The 20,920-nt window shown below is 40.7% G+C and overlaps 1 protein-coding gene across 1 annotated transcript in view; it reads right to left on the bottom strand.

Moving 5' to 3' along the window:
* The window catches only part of RNF150 (ring finger protein 150), a gene marked incomplete at both ends in the record, with an annotated part of 250,070 nt that overhangs the window by 131,971 nt on the left and 97,179 nt on the right, over positions 1-20,920 (bottom strand). The gene's annotated exons all lie outside the window — the stretch shown is intronic.

Raw genomic sequence — 20,920 nt, 5'->3', positions numbered from 1 at the left:
CTTGCATTGTGGGGAGGGTTTGGCTTGAAGAAGACCCAGACAAGGTTTTCTAAGCTGTCGGCCATGTTGCTTGGGTCTAAGAACAGCACTGAAGCTACTTAAATAATATGCATAATGATAACATATCTCAGGGTATTCTTAGACCTTTATTTATAGGCCCTCCTGTCATTCCTAATCGCCGGTATTATAACAGTAAACAAAATTCCAGTGTCACTCTTTTCTCCCCAACAATGAAAAGCCTTCAACCTTAAAAAATTTGTCATAAACTGAAATATAAGTAGTTACCAGAAAGCAAGCAATGCTACTTGAGCTTTGTTCCCACCACAATTTTGAAAGCCATGGACTTAGTGCCATTTCTACATCATTCGAACTAATTCAAAAGAAAAAGAGAAAACTCCGTGAGATTTTCTATAAAAGTGTGCCATAATGGGCCATCACAGCCAATTGGAGGATGAGTTGTTATTGGTAAAGGCTCATCAGAAAACCTCTTCCCTGGTAATTTGAATTGAGTGGTCTAACTCCACTCCAGTTTCTGCTTGTCAGGGGGGGTCTACCCTCCTCTCAGAAACACAGACGTTAGAACTTCAGATTTACTTGCTTACTCATTCTGAGAAAAACAGAAGCTGTCATATATTATCCTAGACACCTCCTTGTCCAGACAGCATGCCTGAATAACACAAAAATAAGCTTCGAAGTCAAGTAGATTTGATTCCCATTTTAGCTCTGCTATTTTATCACCGTGTGACATGAACGTGGGTAACACCACAAAGTCCACACTTTGTGAGGATTAAATGAAATCATTTACCTGGCACAGTGCTGGGACATTCAACGAACGTTCTTTATCTTCTCCTTTCTTCTCTATTTCTCTCCACTGTATTCAAGTCAAATTTTTAAATCATCACAAAAGTAGATCCACAATAACAAATTAGAACATAAATGAATTTCGTTCACTCAATGATTATAAATTCTGTATTAGAACATATAAAATCCAAAGTCAAATTCACATGCACAAAAATCTTCTTAGAGTGAAAGGAATTTTGGAAGCTTATCAAGCGAGGTACCTGGTGGTTCTGAAGAACAAAGAACGTGCTTGATATTAAATTGAGCTCCAAGACTTCTCATTCTAAGGTTGTAGCCGCACTCCAGTTAACCTCGCTCTTTTGTTGAAAGAGGTTACAGCTACTCTTTTTAGAAATTACTTTTTCACTAATCACTGCCAATCATATTAAAGTTATTGCAAAATAAAGGATCTTTTCTTTCAAAAAGCCACAATTCACATCATAACATGTGGCCCTACAAAGAGCTAGGAAAGCTCCCAAGGCAGCTGCTTCTCCTGGAGATGTGCCGGGAAGCTGCCTACAAACAAGCTCAGGGGCCCACCTGTCCCGGGGGGCCACGACGGGGTGCCGTTGCTGACGCTGACCTGGCTGGGTTGCTGCAGGAACCTGGCAGAAGCCACAGAAATTCACTTTCCCTGACCTGAAATGTATTTGTTGGTTATTCACAGATAAACAAATTGGCTTTCCTTCCCTCTCTCCTTTTGCTTTGCAATATTACGGTATTTGGAGTTTGTGTGCGTGTGTGTGCCACCTCAGCAAAATGCAAATATTCACATGAAAAATGGAAAATATGTATACATATATGTGTGTGTTGTTTCTTTTTATATGTAAAAGATGCTCTAACTTCTTCACTAAAAATAAAAAACAACTCAAAGCTACTTGTGACAGACACACTGATGTTATATTTAAAGGAAATTGCGTGGGGACATGTCAATTTCTGGTGTTTTTGTCCGCAAACAACTCATGGCGATGTCTAATTGAGGCACTACTCCCCGTGAAGCAGCAGAATGGAAGCTTCAGGAAAAATAATTGTCTTTTAAGAGATAAAGAAGTTTTTGCCATTAGGAAGGAGTATGCTACTGTCACATTTAAAACAGTTCTAAGAAGGTATGAAAAATATCACAATGTCACCAGAGTTTCTGGGTTCTTTTTCATTCGCTGTGAATCCTGAAGAGTCTAAGCTACCTCTGAGCCATAGCAGCTACTGGCAATCCACAGAGCTGTCAATCACACACATACAGAAGCAAATAACCGGGACAAGAGAGAACCGGATGGGCCTTCCACTTGGGAGAAAAGCTTATATTTTCCCAGTAAATTTAAGGATGTTAAGAAGTGAGAGCTTCTGGGCTTCCCTGGTGGCGCAGTGGTTAAGAATCCGCCTGCCAATGCAGGGGACACGGGTTCGTGCCCCGGTCCGGGAAGATCCCACATGCCACGGAGCAACTAAGCCCATGCACCACAACTACCGAGCCTGCGCTCTAGAGCCCGCAAGCCACAACTGAAGCTCGCGTGCCTAGAGCCTGTGCTCCACAACAAGACACACCACTGCAATGAGAAGCCCACGCACCGCAACAAAGAGTAGCCCCCGCTCACTGCAACTAGAGAAAGCCTGTGCGCAGCAACGAAGACCCAACGCAGCCAAAAAAAAAAAAAAAGAAGTGAGCTTCTGATGATGTAAATGCTCTGGTGAGCTAAACAACAACAACAAAAACATTTAAGAAAAAGATATCGTTTCAGAAGGAGACAATGATGCTTCAGACACAAACCTGGTGAAAATGGTTTCTAGAAGCAAGAATGATATGGTAGAAAGAAGAGGAATCGACAACACGCGCTTCCTCTCTGCCCCTCTTCCTCCTAGAGACATCCCTCGTGGGTGCCCCTCGTTCATCGCCTTCTTGCTCCCTTAGCCCAGCCCCTCCCTGCCGAGCCTGGCTCCCTCTCATTCCAGGGACACGCTCGGCTGGTGCCCCTCAGACTGTCCTGTTGCTCCCGCTTTCCTCCTACTAGTCCTTGCAAGTCCACTTTACGACTCTTGTAAAACCTGCTTCTGAACCTCCTGCTTTCTTGGGAGACTTGATCAAACTCCCTGCTTTGACACTTGATGTCATTTGAACTCCCTTGACCTCCCTTGATTCTAGGCTATGCAAGGTCCTTAGATTTAAAATTGTAATTTGATTTGGAGGAATGCGTAAGCGCTTGGTCTCTGATGATGGACTTTTGGGATTTGAGTCTTAGCTCCAACATGTTCATGAGCTGTGTAACATTAGGCAGGTTACTTAACTTCTCTGTGCCTCAGTGTCCTCATTGTAACAGGGAGAATAACATCACCTAACTCAAAGGACTGTTGTGAGGAATACATGAGTTAATAAATATAAAGTACTAGAACGGCACCAGCCAGAGAGTAAACACTGAATAGTTATTAGCTATTATCTTGGCATCAACAGGATCTTCAAATATGAGTCATTTTTTCCACCATCTTCTGCCTCTAAACTTTTGCTGGCTGGTCCAGCCCCTGATACCTTAGCATCTCCACCACCACAGAGGGATCTTGTGCCCTTGACTCCCACCTTCAATTGCCAATATACTGCCCAGAAGCTGGAGAGGTAAGGATGGGAAGGGAGATGATATTTTTAAAAATTTTATTGAAGTATAGTTGATTTACAATGTTGTGTTAATTTCTGCTGTCCAGCAAAGTGACTCAGTTATGCATATGTATACTTATGCATACATATATATACTTTTATATTCTTTTCCATTATGGTTTATTACAGGATATTGAATATAGTTGCCTGTGCTATACAGTAGGACCTTGTTGTTTATCCATTCTATATGTAACAGTTTGTACCTGCTAATCCCAAACTCCCAGTGGGAAGGGAGGTGATATTAATGGGGTGCCTGTCATGTGCCCAAACTGAACTAGGTACATTCATACCCCTCACCTCATGTGATTTCCGTAAGAGTCCTAGGAACCCAGGTGCAACCACTGGTCCTTCTCTGAACTCTGACTGAAAACAAATCACCTGTAAAAAGACATCTTTGAGACAATTAGGGAAATTAGAGTAGAAATTTTCCAGAGTACAGTGTCAGAAGCTACTAAGGAATGTTTTTTAATTTTCTTAAGTTAATGATAACGGCATGGTGGTTGCATGAATCTTAAAATGCACTTAGCAGCCAGAGCTCCATACTGGAGTAATGACATGATGGCTGGGATGGGCTATAAAATATTCCACCCCACAAAAGTACACAGTGGACAGATGATTCAATATTGGTACCATTTTGATAATTTTTGAAGCTGTGTGATGGGAACATGGAGTACTATTCTTTTGATACTTGTAGTATGTTTGAAAACTTTGATAAGTGTTTTTCTAGCATTTAAAGTTTTGGAGTTTTTTTTAATTGACATATAGTTGATTTGTAGTACTGTGTTAGTTTTAGGTGTACAGCAAAGTGATTCGGTTATATATATATACATATATATATATATATATATATATATATATATATTCAATACCTTGTAATTACTACAAGGTATTGAATACAGTTCCCTGTGCCATACAGTAGGTCTTTGTTGTTTATTTTATATACGGTAGTGTGCATCCATTAATCCCATACTCCCAACTTATCCCTTCCCCACTCAGCGTTCCCCTTTGATAACCATAAGTTTGTTTTCTATGTCTCTGAGTCTGCTTCTGTTTTGTAAATAAGTGCATTTGTACTATTTTTTAGATTCCACATGTAAGTGATATCATATAATATTTGTCTTTCTCTGTCTGAATTACATCACTTAGTATGATAATCTCTAGGTCCATCCCTGTTGCTACAAAGGGCATTATTTCATTCTCTTTCATGGCTGAGTAATATCGTAAGTTTTTAAATGCAGGTATGTCATTTACACATGAGGAAACTGAGGCCCTGAGAGGTTGATCAACTTGCCTAAGGTCACAGAGCTGGTATGCAAAGTTCTCTTGAGTTAATGCCAATTTCACTCCTAGGAGCGGCTCTTCTTCTAAGCTTTCTTTGCCATCCTTCTTTTTACATCAGAATTTCTGTATCAACAAGCACTTGCTCTTTCTTCACTCTGGTCTCTGAGCAAGTTTTCCTTTTTCCAATGCAACCTCTCCCCAGTCCTCAGCCTAGAGAGAAACACCTGAATTCTTAACTTCTACTCTTCTTACCTCCAGCACTGTTGACGTGACCTCTCCACCTTCTTTCAAGGTCTCGCCATTACAAAACCACCTCTGCCAGTGCTCTCATCCCTTCAGCCCATTGCCTTCTGCTTCCCTGACAATATCCCTGACACCTGCTGTTTGCCCAGCTCTTGACAATGTGGCCTGTCCCCACCACTGAAAACAACAGGTTTCTCAAAGGTAAAAACACACCTAATTTCCAAACCTTCTGGAGACTTCTCAGTTTTCATCCTGCTTCGTTAATATCGCTGCAGCTGGCTGACCATCTATTTCTGCATGAAACTCTCTTTGTGGTGCCCCTAGGCTGTGTGGGTTCTCCTCCCCAGCTCTGACAGCACCCCTGAATTTCTTCCGGCTCCCAGTACCCTGCTCCAGATTCTATTTGGAGCCCAGATCTGTTCCCTTTGACAAGCTTCTCCACCTTCAATGCCTCAACATCGCCTTGAGGTGACTCTCGCATCTCTACCCCACTTCCAGTTTCTTCCTGAAGCTCACAAAATCTCACGCGTGAAAGAAATCTTCAGAAATCATCTAATTGATCTCCTTATCCCATGTGTGGGATACAAAGTAAAAAAGTCAACACATGCAGACACACTTTGTAAAGTGCCATAAGAATGTCAAGTATAATATGACCTGGTCCTGCTTTCCAATTACTTGCTGGATGTCTCCACATGATTGTTTTTCAAGTCCCCTGGACTTCAAACGTCCCGAGAATTTACCATCTTTCTTAGAAATCAGCTTCTTTTCCTAACATTCTTACTCCTGTGAGGAGCATTTTTATTGCTATTATTTTTGTTACAGGCTTAAGATCTTGGGGTCATCTTAGACCTTTTCTTTTTTTCAACTAAAGAATTTATTTTTCAGAGCAGCTTTAAGTTCACAGCGAATCACAGCAGCACGTACAGAGTGCTCCCACATCCTCCTGTCCACCCCATCCAACCTCCTCCACCACCAGCACCCCTCATCAGAGTGGTACGTTCATTACGATCGATCAAGGAACTTACACTGAAACATCATGATCACTCAAAGTCCACAGTTTACATCAGGATTCACTCTTTGTGTCACACATTCTATGGGTTTTGACACACGTATAATGACATGCATCGACCATTACAGTATCACACAGATACTAAAAATCCTTTGTGCTCAGCTATTCATCCCTCCCTCCCCCAAACCCTTGGCAACCTCTGATCTTTTTACTGTCTCCATAGTTTTCCAGAATGTCATATAGTTGGAATCATACAGTCTGTAGCCTTTTCGGATTGACTTCTTTCACTTAGTAATATGCATTTACGATTCCTCCATGTTGGGTTTCCCTGGTGGCGCAGTGGTTGAGAGTCCACCTGCCGATGTAGGGGACACGGGTTTGTGCCCCAGTCCGGGAAGATTCCCACATGCCACAGAGCAGCTGGGCCCGTGAGCCATGGCCGCTGAGTCTGCGTGTCTGGAGCCTGTGCTCCGCAACGGGAGAGGCCACAACAGTGAGAGGCCCGCGTGCCGCAAAGGGAAAAAAAAAAAAAAGATTCCTCCATGCCTTTTCCTGTCTTGGTAGTTCATTTCCTGTGAGCCCTGGATAATACTGCATTGTCTGGATTACCACAGTTGATTTGTCCATTCACTGACTGAAGGACGTCATGGTTGCTTTCAGGCTTTATTATGAATAAAGCTGCTATAAACATGTGTGCAGGGTTTAGACTCTTTGTTTTACTCCCCTGTAAACCTCCAATAATAAATCCAATATAATAATAAATATACAATAGCCAAGACATGGAAGCAACCTAAATGTCCATCGACAGAGGAGTGGATAAAGAAGATGTGACACATACATGCAATGGAAAAGTACTCAGCCATAAAGAAGAATGAAATAATGTCATCTGCGGCAACATGGATGGACCTAGAGATTATCACACTAAGTGAAGAAAGTCAGACAGAGAAAGACAAGTATTATATGATATCACTTACAGGTGGAATCTAAAAAATAGTATGAATGAGCTTATTTACAAAACAAATAGACTCACAGACATAGAAAACAAACTTATGGTTACCAAAGGGGAACGGGGGAGAGGGATAAACTAGGAGTTTGGGATTAACAGATATACACCACTATATACAAAATAGATAAACAACAAGGTCCTACTGAATAGCACAGGGAACTATACTCAAAACCTTGTAATAAGCTACTATGGAAAAGAATCTGAAAAAGAGTTTGTATATATGTATAACGGAATAACTCTGCTGTACACCTGAATCTAACACAATGTACAATAAGTCAATGATACTTCAATGAAAAAATAATAAATAACCTTTAATAATAAACCTCCAAGAATAAAACTTAGGGTTTGCAAACACATAAAATATACCCTTTTGTTTGATGCAGATATTATACTTTCCTAACTACCAACACAAGATGGGGGGCAGATGAGAAGCACTCATCCAAGGTCACACAGCATGAACGTGAAAGTGCATGAACTTGAGCGCAGGCTTTTCTCCTTTAAAGTTAAGTCTAGTCCCTCTAAGTTGCCAAGTCCTAATATTCTGCATCTTGAGTCCCTCCTTTCCTTTTCATACCCGCTGTCACCGGTGGGCTTCAGAAAGGACCTCTTCATCCTCTGCAGGGACTCTCACAATGCTCTCCGATCAGGTTACACTTCTGGTCCACCAGAACCCCTCTCCACTTCACCACCTTGACCACATTATCCAGTGTCTTAATATACTGTACCGTCTCCTCCCTGCTTGGAAGACTTTGGGGTTTCTTCGCCGCCTGCTGAATAAAGTCCAAACGTCTCACCATGGTGCTCTCACAGGCACCCAGGCTGGAGCCCTATGCCTCCCTCTGGCCCCTGTACATTTTCTATACATTAACAGGCATAGCAACATCCCTGGCCTTATGTGCCTTCCTCTAAGTATTTGCCACTCAAGTAAGCCCTCTGCCTTGCACATCCTCCCTGTCACCTTCGCTGGCTGGTTTCAGCACATGGCTTCCAGAGACAGGCAGCACAGAGAGAAGAGTGGCCAGGAAGGGTTCGCAGCTGTCGACTGCCTGCCAGTGTAATCACAAAAAGGATTGGCAGTGAAAATGAAACAAGTCACTTTCCCAGCATTCTGCAGTTGTATTCACATACACATTTTTTTAAAAAGGGAAAATAAAATCGCCACCAAAACTACTGACCGCGTATTTTTTGGCTGAAAGAAATAAAAGTGGAAAGGGCGGTAACTTCACTGAAATATGGCACAGGACTTTTTCCTGGGGTTGTCCCAGTTCTATGACACTGTCGGGTTTTTTTCCTATTTATCTGTAGAGTTACCAAAAAAATCCTTTGAAAGCAACCTGACAGCAAAGAAATGTATATCTAAAAAAAGGAATTTTACCCGAAGAATGTCAGAAGAAATGCACTGCAATAAATAAAATGAGTTCAGGATTTCCTGAAATGTAATTTCTGGTTCTGTACAGACCACATCAACATGTTAATCTTGTTTACCAAAAGACTCAAACTCTTGGATCTCAGAATGTAAATAAAATCAACGGCGTAGATTGAAAAGATTCATGTCAAATGTAAAATACCTTATAATCATCAAGAAAATAATTTTAGGTATTTGTGGCTGGTGCCTCTTTAGTTCTATGTAATTGATTTACAATTCTTGTCTCTAGGCATGAAAAGGGATTTTTTGAAGTATCACTCTCAGGCTTGGTAGGAGTCTTTGAAAGACTATATTTAGTTCTTATTAGATGAAGAAAATCAACAATCAGATCGTTTTCATTTTAGTGGGAATTTTACTGTAAATAACTCTCAGAATGAGATACAGTGTTTTAAAGTGATTTCTCAAGTGAGCTGTGCTCGGGATTAGAAATGTTGCTAAATTTTCATCATCATTACCATCACCTCTCCCCATCCACCACCCCCCACCCCCGGCAAACTCCCCAGCATATGTTTAGGAACTCAACTGAGATTTAAGTACATGCCATCTGGAAATGCATATGAAAACCTTTCCATATTTCCAAGTCTGGTAAGAGCAATGCCTCTTTCACATGTCTTTAATACTAACCAATTCCAATGGGTTTCTGAACAGCAGGTATTTAAAGTACAGAAGGTCCCAGCAGCAAGATTATTTCCTTGGTCCTTTGATAAACCCTCTCAAGGTAACAGAGAAGAGAGCTTTAAATGCATAAACTGACTACTTTAGCAGTTTATGGTTAGACTCTAAATTCAGCTTGTAAGTCAGAATTAGCCTGGCAAACTCCTCGAATCACCCATAAATTACGATATAAACATTGGCTTGTATACACTGCACTACCTGCTTGGTGATTTTATCACTTCCTTTTTTTTTTTTTTTTTTTTTTTTTTTTTTTGCGGTACGTGGGCCTCTCACTGTTGTGGCCTCTCACTGTTGTGGCCTCTCCCGTTGCGGAGCACAGGCTCCGGACGTGCAGGCTCAGCGGCCATGGCTCATGGGCCCAGCCGCTCCGCGGCATGTGGGATCCTCCTGAACCGGGGCACAAACCCGTGTCCCCTGCATCGGCAGGCGGACTCTCAACCACTGCGCCACCAGGGAAGCCCTATCTCCTTTAACTTTTGAGAGTCACTGTTTCTCTAGATGCCCCAGAATTCAGCTGCTTCATCCACAAAGCAGTCTCTTCCCAGTTCCTTGGCCACTGGAGATTTTTTTTTGGCATGTCGCTTTGTTTTCATTTTATTTTGCTTTATTGGTCAATGGCAAGAAAAGTCCTCAAACTCTTTCATACAGACATTTTGTAGGTTTGTCTAACTGTGTTGACTGCTCTGTGGCCTCTGGGACCTTGGCTGACTCTGTTCAGTGAGAATACTGAGAGAGATCTTTCTCATCTCCCCACTCCTCCACCTTCCTTTAAGAAAGAGTTTCATGTGGGTAACTTGTATGCACATGTGATACTATTCCGCATTCTAAGGTAAAGCCACTGTAAAAGGCAGTGTGTGTTGGGCAAGGGCTTTAGGCTAAGGAGCAAATGGGCTGGAATCCAGCCTAATCTTTGTGATCCAAGCCTTGTGCCCATGGAGTGGGGGCCTAATCATGGAGTCCTTCGAATTTTCCCAGAGGCCACTTCGCAAGTGCCCTGGCTCTAGAAAATACCTGTTCTTTGTTTGTCTTGTTTGTAATACCTCTTTCTACTGCCCAGGGGACCAAGAGTTTGTGGGCATCTTTACCCTATTCTTTCTAAACAGGAGAATAGGGCAAACTCTATAAACCATGGCCAACCATATAGTTCCTACCTAACTATTCAGCTCAGCTGGCCAATTAGAGTCATTTCATGATGTTTTTTTTTTTTTTTTCCAGAAGCTCTTCATGATCTAAGCTGTTTCCTTTGATTAAATTATCAAATAAGATCCATGCAGGTTGGAGGAGTAGATCCTGGCTAGACTGGACCCTTCATGCTGGCCATGAAAATAAACACTGTGGTTAAGCTGCATTGAACAGATAAAACATTTTCTCATCCTTTTTTTTGGCTGCACACTCCAGCAAAGCATAGCAACTTGCCCACAAACATTACAGAGTAGCATCAGCAATCTAAAGGGTCAAGAGGTAATGGAAGAAGAGAGGCACAATCACAAAACCTGGCTCTCTACTTGACTTTTTTTTTTTTTTTTTTTTGTGGTACGCAGGCCTCTCACTGTTGTGGCCTCTTCCTTTGCGGAGCACAGGCTCCGGACGTGCAGGCTCAGCGGCCATGGCTCACGGGCCCAGCCGCTCCGCGGCATGTGGGATCTTCCTGGACCGGGGCACGAACCCGTGTCCCCTGCATCGGCAGGCGGACTCTCAACCACTGCGCCACCAGGGAAGCCCTCTCTACTTGACTTTTGGGACGATTTTTTCCTTTGGCTAATAACGGAGGTAACTGGGCAATTCCTTGCCTGCAAACTGGAACACTAAACATATGGGTGATGTCAGGGAGACATCTGATAAAAGTTACAGATAATTCCACTTCAAAGATAACTCTGCTTTCCGTTTCCAAATGCTTTAATCAATTGGTCCATGTGCCTGTCTCCCCAATATAGGCCCTTGGGTGAACAGATATGTCCCATTGTTACAGGTAAAGGCCCAACACGTGGGAATCAGGCCATCAGTAACACCCCATGCCAAAGGCCATCTGTCTCTGGTGCCCCACACCCATACCCCATGCACGGGAGAAACTGTGAACGAAATAGACTTTTCTGGCAGTTGGATTCAAAAGGGAAAACATGAGACTTAGCTGAGCCACACAGCTTGCTAACTACTCTTGCAACCAGTGAACAGAGGAGAGTTTGCACTGGAACTCATGCTGCATTCCTGATCTGAGCAGAACGCTGGGACAGCAGCTGCAGTGACTGACAACAGCTGGAGGCCCAGCAAATGTCCTAAGGCATTGGTGCCAATTTAAGAGAACAAGGGGTGGCAAGAAAGAAAGGTCTCTTCTGGGGACAGCCAGCTGGTACACAATTTGGAACCAAGGGTCATGATCTTCTGGCAGCGGGGTTTATCCCACAGGATGGTGGAACAATAGCTCTCTAGACCTCGGATCTTTTTTTTTTTTTTTTGCGGTACGCGGGCCTCTCACTGTTGTGGCCTCTCCCGTTGTGGAGCACAGGCTCCGGAGGCGCAGGCTCAGCAGCTATGGCTCACGGGTCCAGCCACTCTGTGGCATGTGGGATCTTCCCGGACCGGGGCATGAACCTGTGTCCCCTGCATCAGCAGGCGGACTCTCAACCACTGCGCCACCAGGGAAGCCCCTAGACCTCGGATCTTTTCGATTATGATCCTCTTTCATGACTTCACTACCCCTCCCCTTAGAAAAAGAACATATGGATTTTGTTGGAGGGGCTATTATGCAATGTATAGAGTGACAAAGGCAAAATAAGGCAAAGCACCCTTAAAAATGTGACATGGCTATGTAGATGGAAATGGGAGTGAGGTGGTGCCTTTGTAAACTTTTTGTTCGGTTGTCTGACTTTGCCAGTTACAGTTCACCTTTCATCCTAAAGGCAAAATACTATTCCACGACCAGGCAAGTTTTAAAATCCTGGTATGGAATAAATACTTTGGACGTATGGTGTTTTCTACATCCCAGCACCCTCTTTTTCATTCTGTACACACAACTGATGAATAAGAGCTGATTCAGGAAAGCAGATTAGCTAAAATGTCAGAGAAGAAAACAATATCAAGTTGAGAAAGTTTCTACTGCATTCTTGAGATTCCTTAAGTGCTTTACATGATATATTATGCCCAAACTTCTACATCACCAAAACAAAGCATGACAAAAATGTGGAAGACTATCACCAAAGATGCATATGTTGCTCTACTCAAGTGATTGTCAAAAGCATTTATCGAAACTCATTTCCCTCAGCTACTTTCCATCTAAATTTGCCACCTGGAGAGAACTAAATTCTATCTTCTCACCTTGTACTTTCCTGGGATGTAGGAATCTAATCCACAGTAAATGCAGTATGGGAAGTGTTTGTAGATATTGTGGGACCCATCATGCAGCAAATTTGGGAATAAGGAGAGATAATGTGAGTGTACTAAGTATTTTCTTTTGTTCAATCCATATTTATTGTGTACCTACAATGTACTCTAGAGCTGGCCAAGAGAAACAGGGGAGTCAAATAAAATGTAAATGTAGCTGCATTAAAAATGTGACATTTGGGGCTTCCCTGGTGGCGCAGTGGTTGAGAGTCCGCCTGCCGATGCAGGGGACACGGGTTCGTGCCCTGGTCCGGGAAGATCCCACATGCCGTGGAGGGGCTAGGCCTGTGCATCCGGAGCCTGTGCTCCGCAACGGGAGAGGCCACAACACTGAGAGGCTCACGTACCGCAAAAAAAAAAAAAAAAAAGTGACATTTAGTTTAATATGTTTTACTCAATATATCCGAAATATTATTTCAGTAGATTATCAATGTAAACATTTTATTTATTTATTCTTTTTTATACTGAGTCCTCAAAATTTAGTCTGTATTTTACACTTTCAGCTTGTCTCTGTTCACCATCCACATTTCAAGTGCTCCACAGCCGTACAGAGCTAGTGGCTAACAAGTTGGACAGCATCTCCTTAGACAAACCAAACAATAACAAACCACCTCTGTGCCTTCCTGCCTTGCTTACTCGTTTGCTTGTTCTTTCTGCTGGAAAGTTCTCATACTTTGTCCATACATCAGACTTAACATGGATCAGACCTCAGTTTATGCCAATGTGGCAGAATAGTTAGCTGGTAAATGTATCTCTTATGAAATCCTAAGAAACGCTTGCTAAAACATAACAGCTACTCTTTGAAACGCATAGCTAGTATTATAAGACCGTAAGGAAAATTTCCAGAACCCAAAAGCAGACAGGGTGGAGGTGGTGGTACCTGAACTGCCAATGGGTTGGTCCTAGGCAACTGAAAAGTTTGGCTTCTACGTAACAAAAATAGAGGCTTGGCAGAGATGCTCAAGACATGAGATGGAGTTGAGATTCATCTCTAGCAATAGGACTAGAGAATGGTATTCCCACAGTAAAACACTGAATCTGGAAAAAAAATTCTCCCTTAATCATAGGAGAAGACAAGAAGGATAAATAGGGAAACGAATGTCCTCTTAAAAGTCATATCTATGCTTATTGAGAACAAACTAGTGGTTACCAGTGGGGAGAGGGAAGGTACTATGGGCAAGATAGAGGTAGAGGATTAAGAGACACAAACTACTATGTATAAAATAAATAAGCTACAAGGATATACTGTACAGTACTGGGAATATAGCCAATATTTTATAATAACTATAAATGGAATACAATCTACAAAAACTCTGAATCACTATGTTGTACACCTGAAACTAATATAATATTGTAAATCAACTATATCTCAATAAAAATAGAATATAGAAAACAATGTTTTCCAGCCAACTTGAATAGAAACTTCTAGGGATATAGATAAAACAGCCAAATGCTTAAGTTATAGAATTTAAATTAATTTAGAAGCACATATGGATTTAAAATAACATTAATAAATCATGATAATTTTGGAAAAAAATTCATATCTGTGGGTCTCTCCCCACTTAGGCTTAGGGTTCAAATTTAAACTAACATGTATGTTCCAGTAAAACCCAGAAATGCAACTGGGTGCAGAAGTAAGCACAAAATATCTCATTGTGGGGGGTAGGTACACCCTTATCCCAGGGCACACCATCAAAGATGAGTTCACAATTGTAAATTATAAACCAAATGAGAAAACAGTACATCTGGGGCAAGAGTTAGGTGACAGAACAAATAGCAGGATTAGACTTCCTCAAGAAATTCTCATAAAAGAAATATCAAAAGAGAGCTTGTAAAATAAATACACCCAACATATTAAAGTCATAAAAGAAAGCAGCAAAAACATGAGAAAAGAACAAAGATCATGAAAAAAACCCAGCCAGATTAAGACAAATAACCAAATTGTACTTGAAATGATACACAGTCATTCAATTTAAAAAAAACCCTCAATAATTGGGTTAAATAATTACTTAGACCCAGTTTGAAGAAAATGTTAGTAAACTGGAAGAAAATGATCTATAATCTCATAACTAGATAAACTATCATTTAAGAATTATGTTGAATTCAGGGCATTTTTAGGCAAAGATTTAGAGTTTACCACTAAGACATCCTGTTAAAAATAGTACGAAAACATATTGTTTAGGAAGAAGAAAACTGAACCCAGAAGAAAAAAAAAGAGATAAGAGAAGGAATGACGAATAAAGAAATTGGTAAAAATGGGTTTATATATAAACAAACATCAACTGTTTAAAACAGGTATAATAATAATTATGACAATTTATTTGATAATATAAGAAAAAACAGACCTAAAGAAACAAGAATAGGGGATGGAAATGACTGGAGTTAAAATGTTCCAAGTTTCTTCTGAGAACAGGATACTTATTAGCTTTATAAGTCATATATGCATTAAAATTTTTAAAAGCAAAATTAAAAAAAACTGAAATCCTTTTTTTAAAGTAAATTTATTTATTTACATTTATTTTTGGCTGCGTTGGGTCTTCATTGCTCTGTGTGGGCTTTCTCTAGTTGTGGCGAGCAGGGGCCGCTCTTTGTTGTGGTGCGTGGGCCTCTCATTGTGGTGGCTTCTCTCATTGCAGAGCACGGACTCCAGGCACATGGGCCTCAGTAGTTGTGGCACACAGGCTTAGTTGTTCTGTGGCATGTTGGATCTTCCCGGACCAGGGCTTGAACCCGTGCCCTCTGCATTGTCAGGCAGACTCCCAACCACTGTGCCACCAGGGAAGTCCCTGAAATACTTTTTTATCTTTAAAATATGTAGAGAAGAAAGAGTGGACAAAGTAAACCCAATCGTAACATTATGTGTCAGGCACCATACTAGACCCTGCAATCCCTAGAATGAACAGAACAATCATCAGGGAAAAAGCCATATAGTTGATGAATAAGAAACATAGGCAAATATTTATGATACATGGAGAAAAGACACAAAGTGAGAGTATGCTGGAAGGAATGATTTATTCTGCATAGAACGTTCAGGGAAGAATCAACAAGGAATCCTAGAGCAGCAAAGAAATATACGAGACACATGTCAAGTGCACAACAGTTCCATGTGATTAGCGGTGACACACTGGACCACACGGCTCGAGAGCAGTAGCTTCCAACTTGATGTTCTGTGTATCAGTACCCAGGGACATTTAGATGGGGTATGTGATATATTTTCTGCATTCAGCTGAGTTTTGTAAATCCTAGGATGAACAAAATTAAACAAGTGTCTAAGCTGCAGAGCTTCTCAAAGTTTTCAATACATACATACTCCCAAGAGGGGATGTAGTATATAATCCTTCACAAACATATTTGCTCATGTACTACTTTTTGTCTACCCCACACCTGATAATGCCTCCCAGAAAAATCTGCTGTGGCACATCAGTGTGAGGAACACTGGTTTCAGTCATAGGGAAAACTCAAAGGACTTGGCAAGATGGAAAGTTGGAAACACAGGCAAACATCAGATCAGAATCTTATCTGTTAGCCTAAGAAGTTTGGGTCTCGCAATAATAAGGAGTATGAAGCCCTGAAGACATCTGAGCAGGGGCGTGAGATGTAATGGCTCTGGGTTTCAAAGGTGGCCTATAAAGCTATGATGCACTATGGCTGCCTCTCCCTAGGCCAGATTTGGGGGAGTCCTTACAGTGACTTCCTAGGGTCAGGGTTGGATGCTTTCCCCTAGTTAAACACAGACAAGGCTAACTTCTCTCTTATCAGCTAATCATGCAATCATTCCTCCTTAGTGGGCGACCCAACTGAGATGAGAGGAAAACAAAATTCCCAAATTGAGGGACCCAGGTCATGGAGAGGTTTCCCCCTGATTCTGAAACAGTTTGGTTCAAAAGGAATTAGAGCATGCTCATAAACCATGATAAATGACAAAATCCTCTGGAATACATGATGTACAATTGAGGATAAGGGTCCTAAGTGTTCTACAGACAATGACTTTACTCTTTCTGAAAAACGTCTTTTATTTTTTGAATAGGTCGTATATTCACGTTGTTCAAATTACACACACACACGTGCACACATACTGTTTTATATGGAAATGCCTCAATTCTGCTCTTCTTCTACGTAGCTCCCATCACTTTTACATCAGAGGCTGGGTAGCTAGTGTCTAAACCTGCTTCTTCTTCGTCTTGGCACACAGACTACAATTCCCAGCCTCCCTTGCGACTGGATACGGCCATGTGATTAAGTCCTGGTCAGGAGAATATGAGTCACTTCCTTGCCTGGTCCACAACAAACTCCCACATTCATCCTCCCTTTCTTTTCCCAACTGCTGGCTGAATGTCGACACCTAGAGCAACCTTGGAAGCCACGTAATTAGGAAGGTGAGGTCTCTATCAGCCTTGGTCCCTGTATGACTGAATGGAGCGGAGTACTCCGCCCTGCCCCCGTTGTTTGGATTGTATGGATATACTCCCATTGCTTTAACCAGTCTCTCATTCATGGACACTAGACTAGACACAGCTTTTTAATCTTCTCTGCACTAGCATTCTTAAAGATCATTAGACAGTTAATGAGCTTAGAATACTGTTTGGTCCACTCCTGCTTGATCAAGATGTACATCTAGTGCAGTCAATCTGACAGGAACGTAAAGCTAGAATAGAACAGATGATGGTGACAAGGCTGAGAATACTTTGCTACTGATAGACACCCTGTTGAAATCTCACTTTGCATACTGAGTACACAGTGTTGGGACCAGCTGGAACCCCAAAGCCCCTGTGTGGAATTAATCATATTACTGCATAGAGTACTAGACAATTGCTCCATTCAAATGTCACTGATGTCATGTGAAAAAAAGCCTGATGGGTTCACATTTGGCATTCATTAAGAGGTAGTGGCTGGAATTAGTTAGAATCCTTGATGATTAATCTGTGATATGCATGGCCACAAATGGTGCTCGGTCACTCAGCCAGATGTTTTTTATGGATCCTTCTGAAAGACTGGGGCATGTCTCAGAAACCATTTGCTTAGTCATTTAACTAGAGTGCTTGCTTTTGCCAACAGCCTGACAGTTTAAAAAAGAATAAAAGCCTGTTCCCCACTGGAAGTTTCTGGAATTTTGCCATTATCATTACATACAGCGCTCTTAGGAAATTCCAGTTTTATGGCTCTTTCGATAAATGGAGTGTGAATTTTACTGTCAGGAGAGAGCACTAAAAAACAAAGTAATAAAAGAAAGCAATAATGCAGTACCATGCTCTTTAATATCCTTCTTTAAAATTAAATATCGATTATGATTTTGCAATTTATTTTCAAGCAAGAACTGTTGAGTATTTGAGCCTCTGGACCTTAGGGTTGGTGCTGGGATTATGGTGAAAATGAATGCTTCTTAAATTTAAAACACTATAAAATTCCCAAAGGTAATCTTGACACTTCACTTTATTTCATGTTTTTTAACAGTGAAAGTATCATTTCAAATAAAAAATCCTTGCCAATAGAGCTCATACCCTAAAAGGTAACCAATTATTTATTGGACTTTCTTTGATACAATGACATTAATTTAGGAAAGATTCAGAAATCAGCAATCAAAAATAACATTAAGATTTACCAAAACCAATATCATTTATTGATATTAAAATAGGCCATAATCATTAATGATTACTTACTTTCTCCACAAGTAATTAGGAAGCATTTGATTCTAAGAATGGGTGGCCTAGATATTTTCATAGCTATTCTTGCAGTCACCCAAGAGCTAGCTGCATTTTAATGGAGAAGCTGACTATACATAACTTGTGAACAGATTGATATCCCCTTAAATAAAAGGTTCTTCAGAAACCACAGAATGCACATATTTCCTTGAAAAAAAGAGGCAAACATTTTCCCTGGATTCTACCCTGGTTACCTAGTATGTCATTTCCTTGATGAAGTTTATAGAAACAAGCTCTATCCCCTTGCAATTCCAAGTATCTTCCAGATCATCTCTACTGATATAGCTTATATTCTCTCAAATACCATTGGAGAGGCTATACAATACACACCAGACATCCTCCTTCGCAGACTCAGGGTCAGGCATACAAGACATATGGCAAAACAGTCTCTCTGCACCTCCTTCTTCAGCTCTTGTTCAATTTATGAAAAGCTTTAAATCAGAGTACCCTTTAACTCTTTTCACATTAGTAGTTACAACAAGGAAGATGCTAAGTTCTTCTTTTTCATGTACAGTAGTTTGTATCTGTTACTCCCAAACTCCTAATTTATCCTTGCCCTTCCTCTTTCCCCTTTGGTAACCATAAGTTTGTTTTCTGTGTCTGTGAGTCTGTTTCTGTTTTGTACAATATATAGATTCATTTGTATCATTTTTTTTAGATTCCACACATAAGTGCTATCATACAATATTTGTCTGACTTCACTTAGTATGATAATCTCTAGGTCCATCCATGTTGCCGCAAATGGCAATATTTCGTTCTTAGTAAGTTTTTTAAATTAAAATTTTAGTGTACAGAAAAGTTTAAAAACAACGCTCTTACTGTTGTTACTGGTTTTATGGAAGTTGGATAACCTTAACACGACATAGAACTGGACTTCACAGTTAGTACTTATTTGGGCAGGAAAAATTACTGGTCATACATCAGCAGATCAGTCAAAGATAATTCCTTCACAAATAATGGCATCAAATGTTAAAGCTAGTCCTATCAATCAATGGAGTGAAAAGGCAAACTACAGAATGGTAGAAAATATTTGCTAATCAAATATCAGATGAGTTAATAGCCAGAATATATAAAGAACTACAATAACAAAAAACCACGTGACTCAACTGAAAAATGGACAAAGAACTTGAATAGACATTCCTCCAAGGATGATATAGAAACGTCCAACAAACATATAAAAGATGCTCAACTTTACTAATCATTAGAGAAATGCAAATCAAAACCACATTTTCACCTCACATCCACTAGGATGGCAACTATCAACAAAACAAAACAAAACAGAAACTAACAAGTGTTGGCGAGGATGTGGAGAAATTGGAATTCTTGTGCACCAACGATGGGAATGGAAAATGGTGCAGCCACTTTGGAAAACCATATGGCAGATTCTCAAAAATTAAAAATAGAACTATCATATGATCCAACAATCCCAATTCTGGGTATATACTCCAAAGAATTGAAAGCAGGATCTTGATGAGATATTTGCACACCCATGAAAATAGCAGTATTATTCACAATAGCCAAGAGGTGGAAGAAACCCAAGTGTCCATTGATGGATGAATGAATACATACAATGTGGTGTATACACACACACACACACACACACACACACACTCACACTCATACAAACAATGGAATACTATTCAGTCTTAAAGAGGAAGGAAATCCTGTCACATGCTACAACGTGGATGAACCTTGATGACATTATGCTAAGTTGAATAAGGCAGTCACAAAAAGACAAATACTGTACGATTCCACTTGTATGAGGTATCTAAAGTAATCAAATTCATAGGAACAGAAAGCAGAATGGTGGTTTGTAAGAGCGGTGGGGGGAGGGGAAAATAAGAGTTATGATTTAATGGGTACAGAATTACAGTTTTGCAAGACGAAAAAGTTCTAGAGATCAGTTGCACAACAATGTAGATATACTTAATGTTACTCAATTGTACACTTAAAAATTGTTCAGTTGGTAAAATTTGTTATGTGTTTTTTTACAATTAAAAACTTAAAAAAAATTATAAACAAAGCAAAAGAAAACACAGTCCTTTTGGCCAGTCTAGGAAACCACAGTTATGAAAAGTCCCTTAGAACCCTATGGCTCCCAAAGGCAGGGCTAGTTGCTCTTCATCTGATCCAAGCAATTTTAAGGTAATGAAAGTTATCTTTTACTTTCAACAACTCTCCACAGTTTAACTCAAAAAGCCATAGCTCCAATATGTCTTAATAACTGTGAGGTTGTCAGGCACTTTTCCTTCAAAAGCTGAGTGAACAATAAAGGGACAAAACTGAAATTGGCTGAGAGTGGAACTTAAATGTTCTCACCAAGAAACAGATGAATGAATAAATGGGTGAATAAGTTAGTAAGGTGATGGATGTTCATTAGCGAGATGGGGAGAATCCTTTCACAATGTATATCAAATCACCAAGATGTACACTTTAAATAGCTTACTATTTTATATGTCAATTATACCTCAATGGAGCTGAAAGTTTAAAAGAAAAAAGGGACGTAACTGAAAATGTTTACTTCGAGTTAGATGTCCGCTCCGGCTCTGGGGAATGGAGGACCTGGCCCTGGCCCATCTTACGAGTCCTCTTAGTGTGAGCCAGAATACAAAGGCTCCAAATCAGAGGTCCTTTCTGCTGCTGCTAACTGTTCACCTTCACAGCCTTCAAGGTCAGAAACACCCGAGTCCTCAATACAGTTTACTCTAAGAAGAATGCCCTG

Source organism: Hyperoodon ampullatus (genome assembly GCF_949752795.1).
Source record: "Hyperoodon ampullatus genome assembly, chromosome: 1".
NCBI classification, from domain to species: Eukaryota; Metazoa; Chordata; class Mammalia; order Artiodactyla; family Ziphiidae; genus Hyperoodon; species Hyperoodon ampullatus.
The sequence above is the reverse complement of the archived record's forward strand: the minus strand, read 5'-3'. Positions and strand labels throughout refer to the sequence as shown.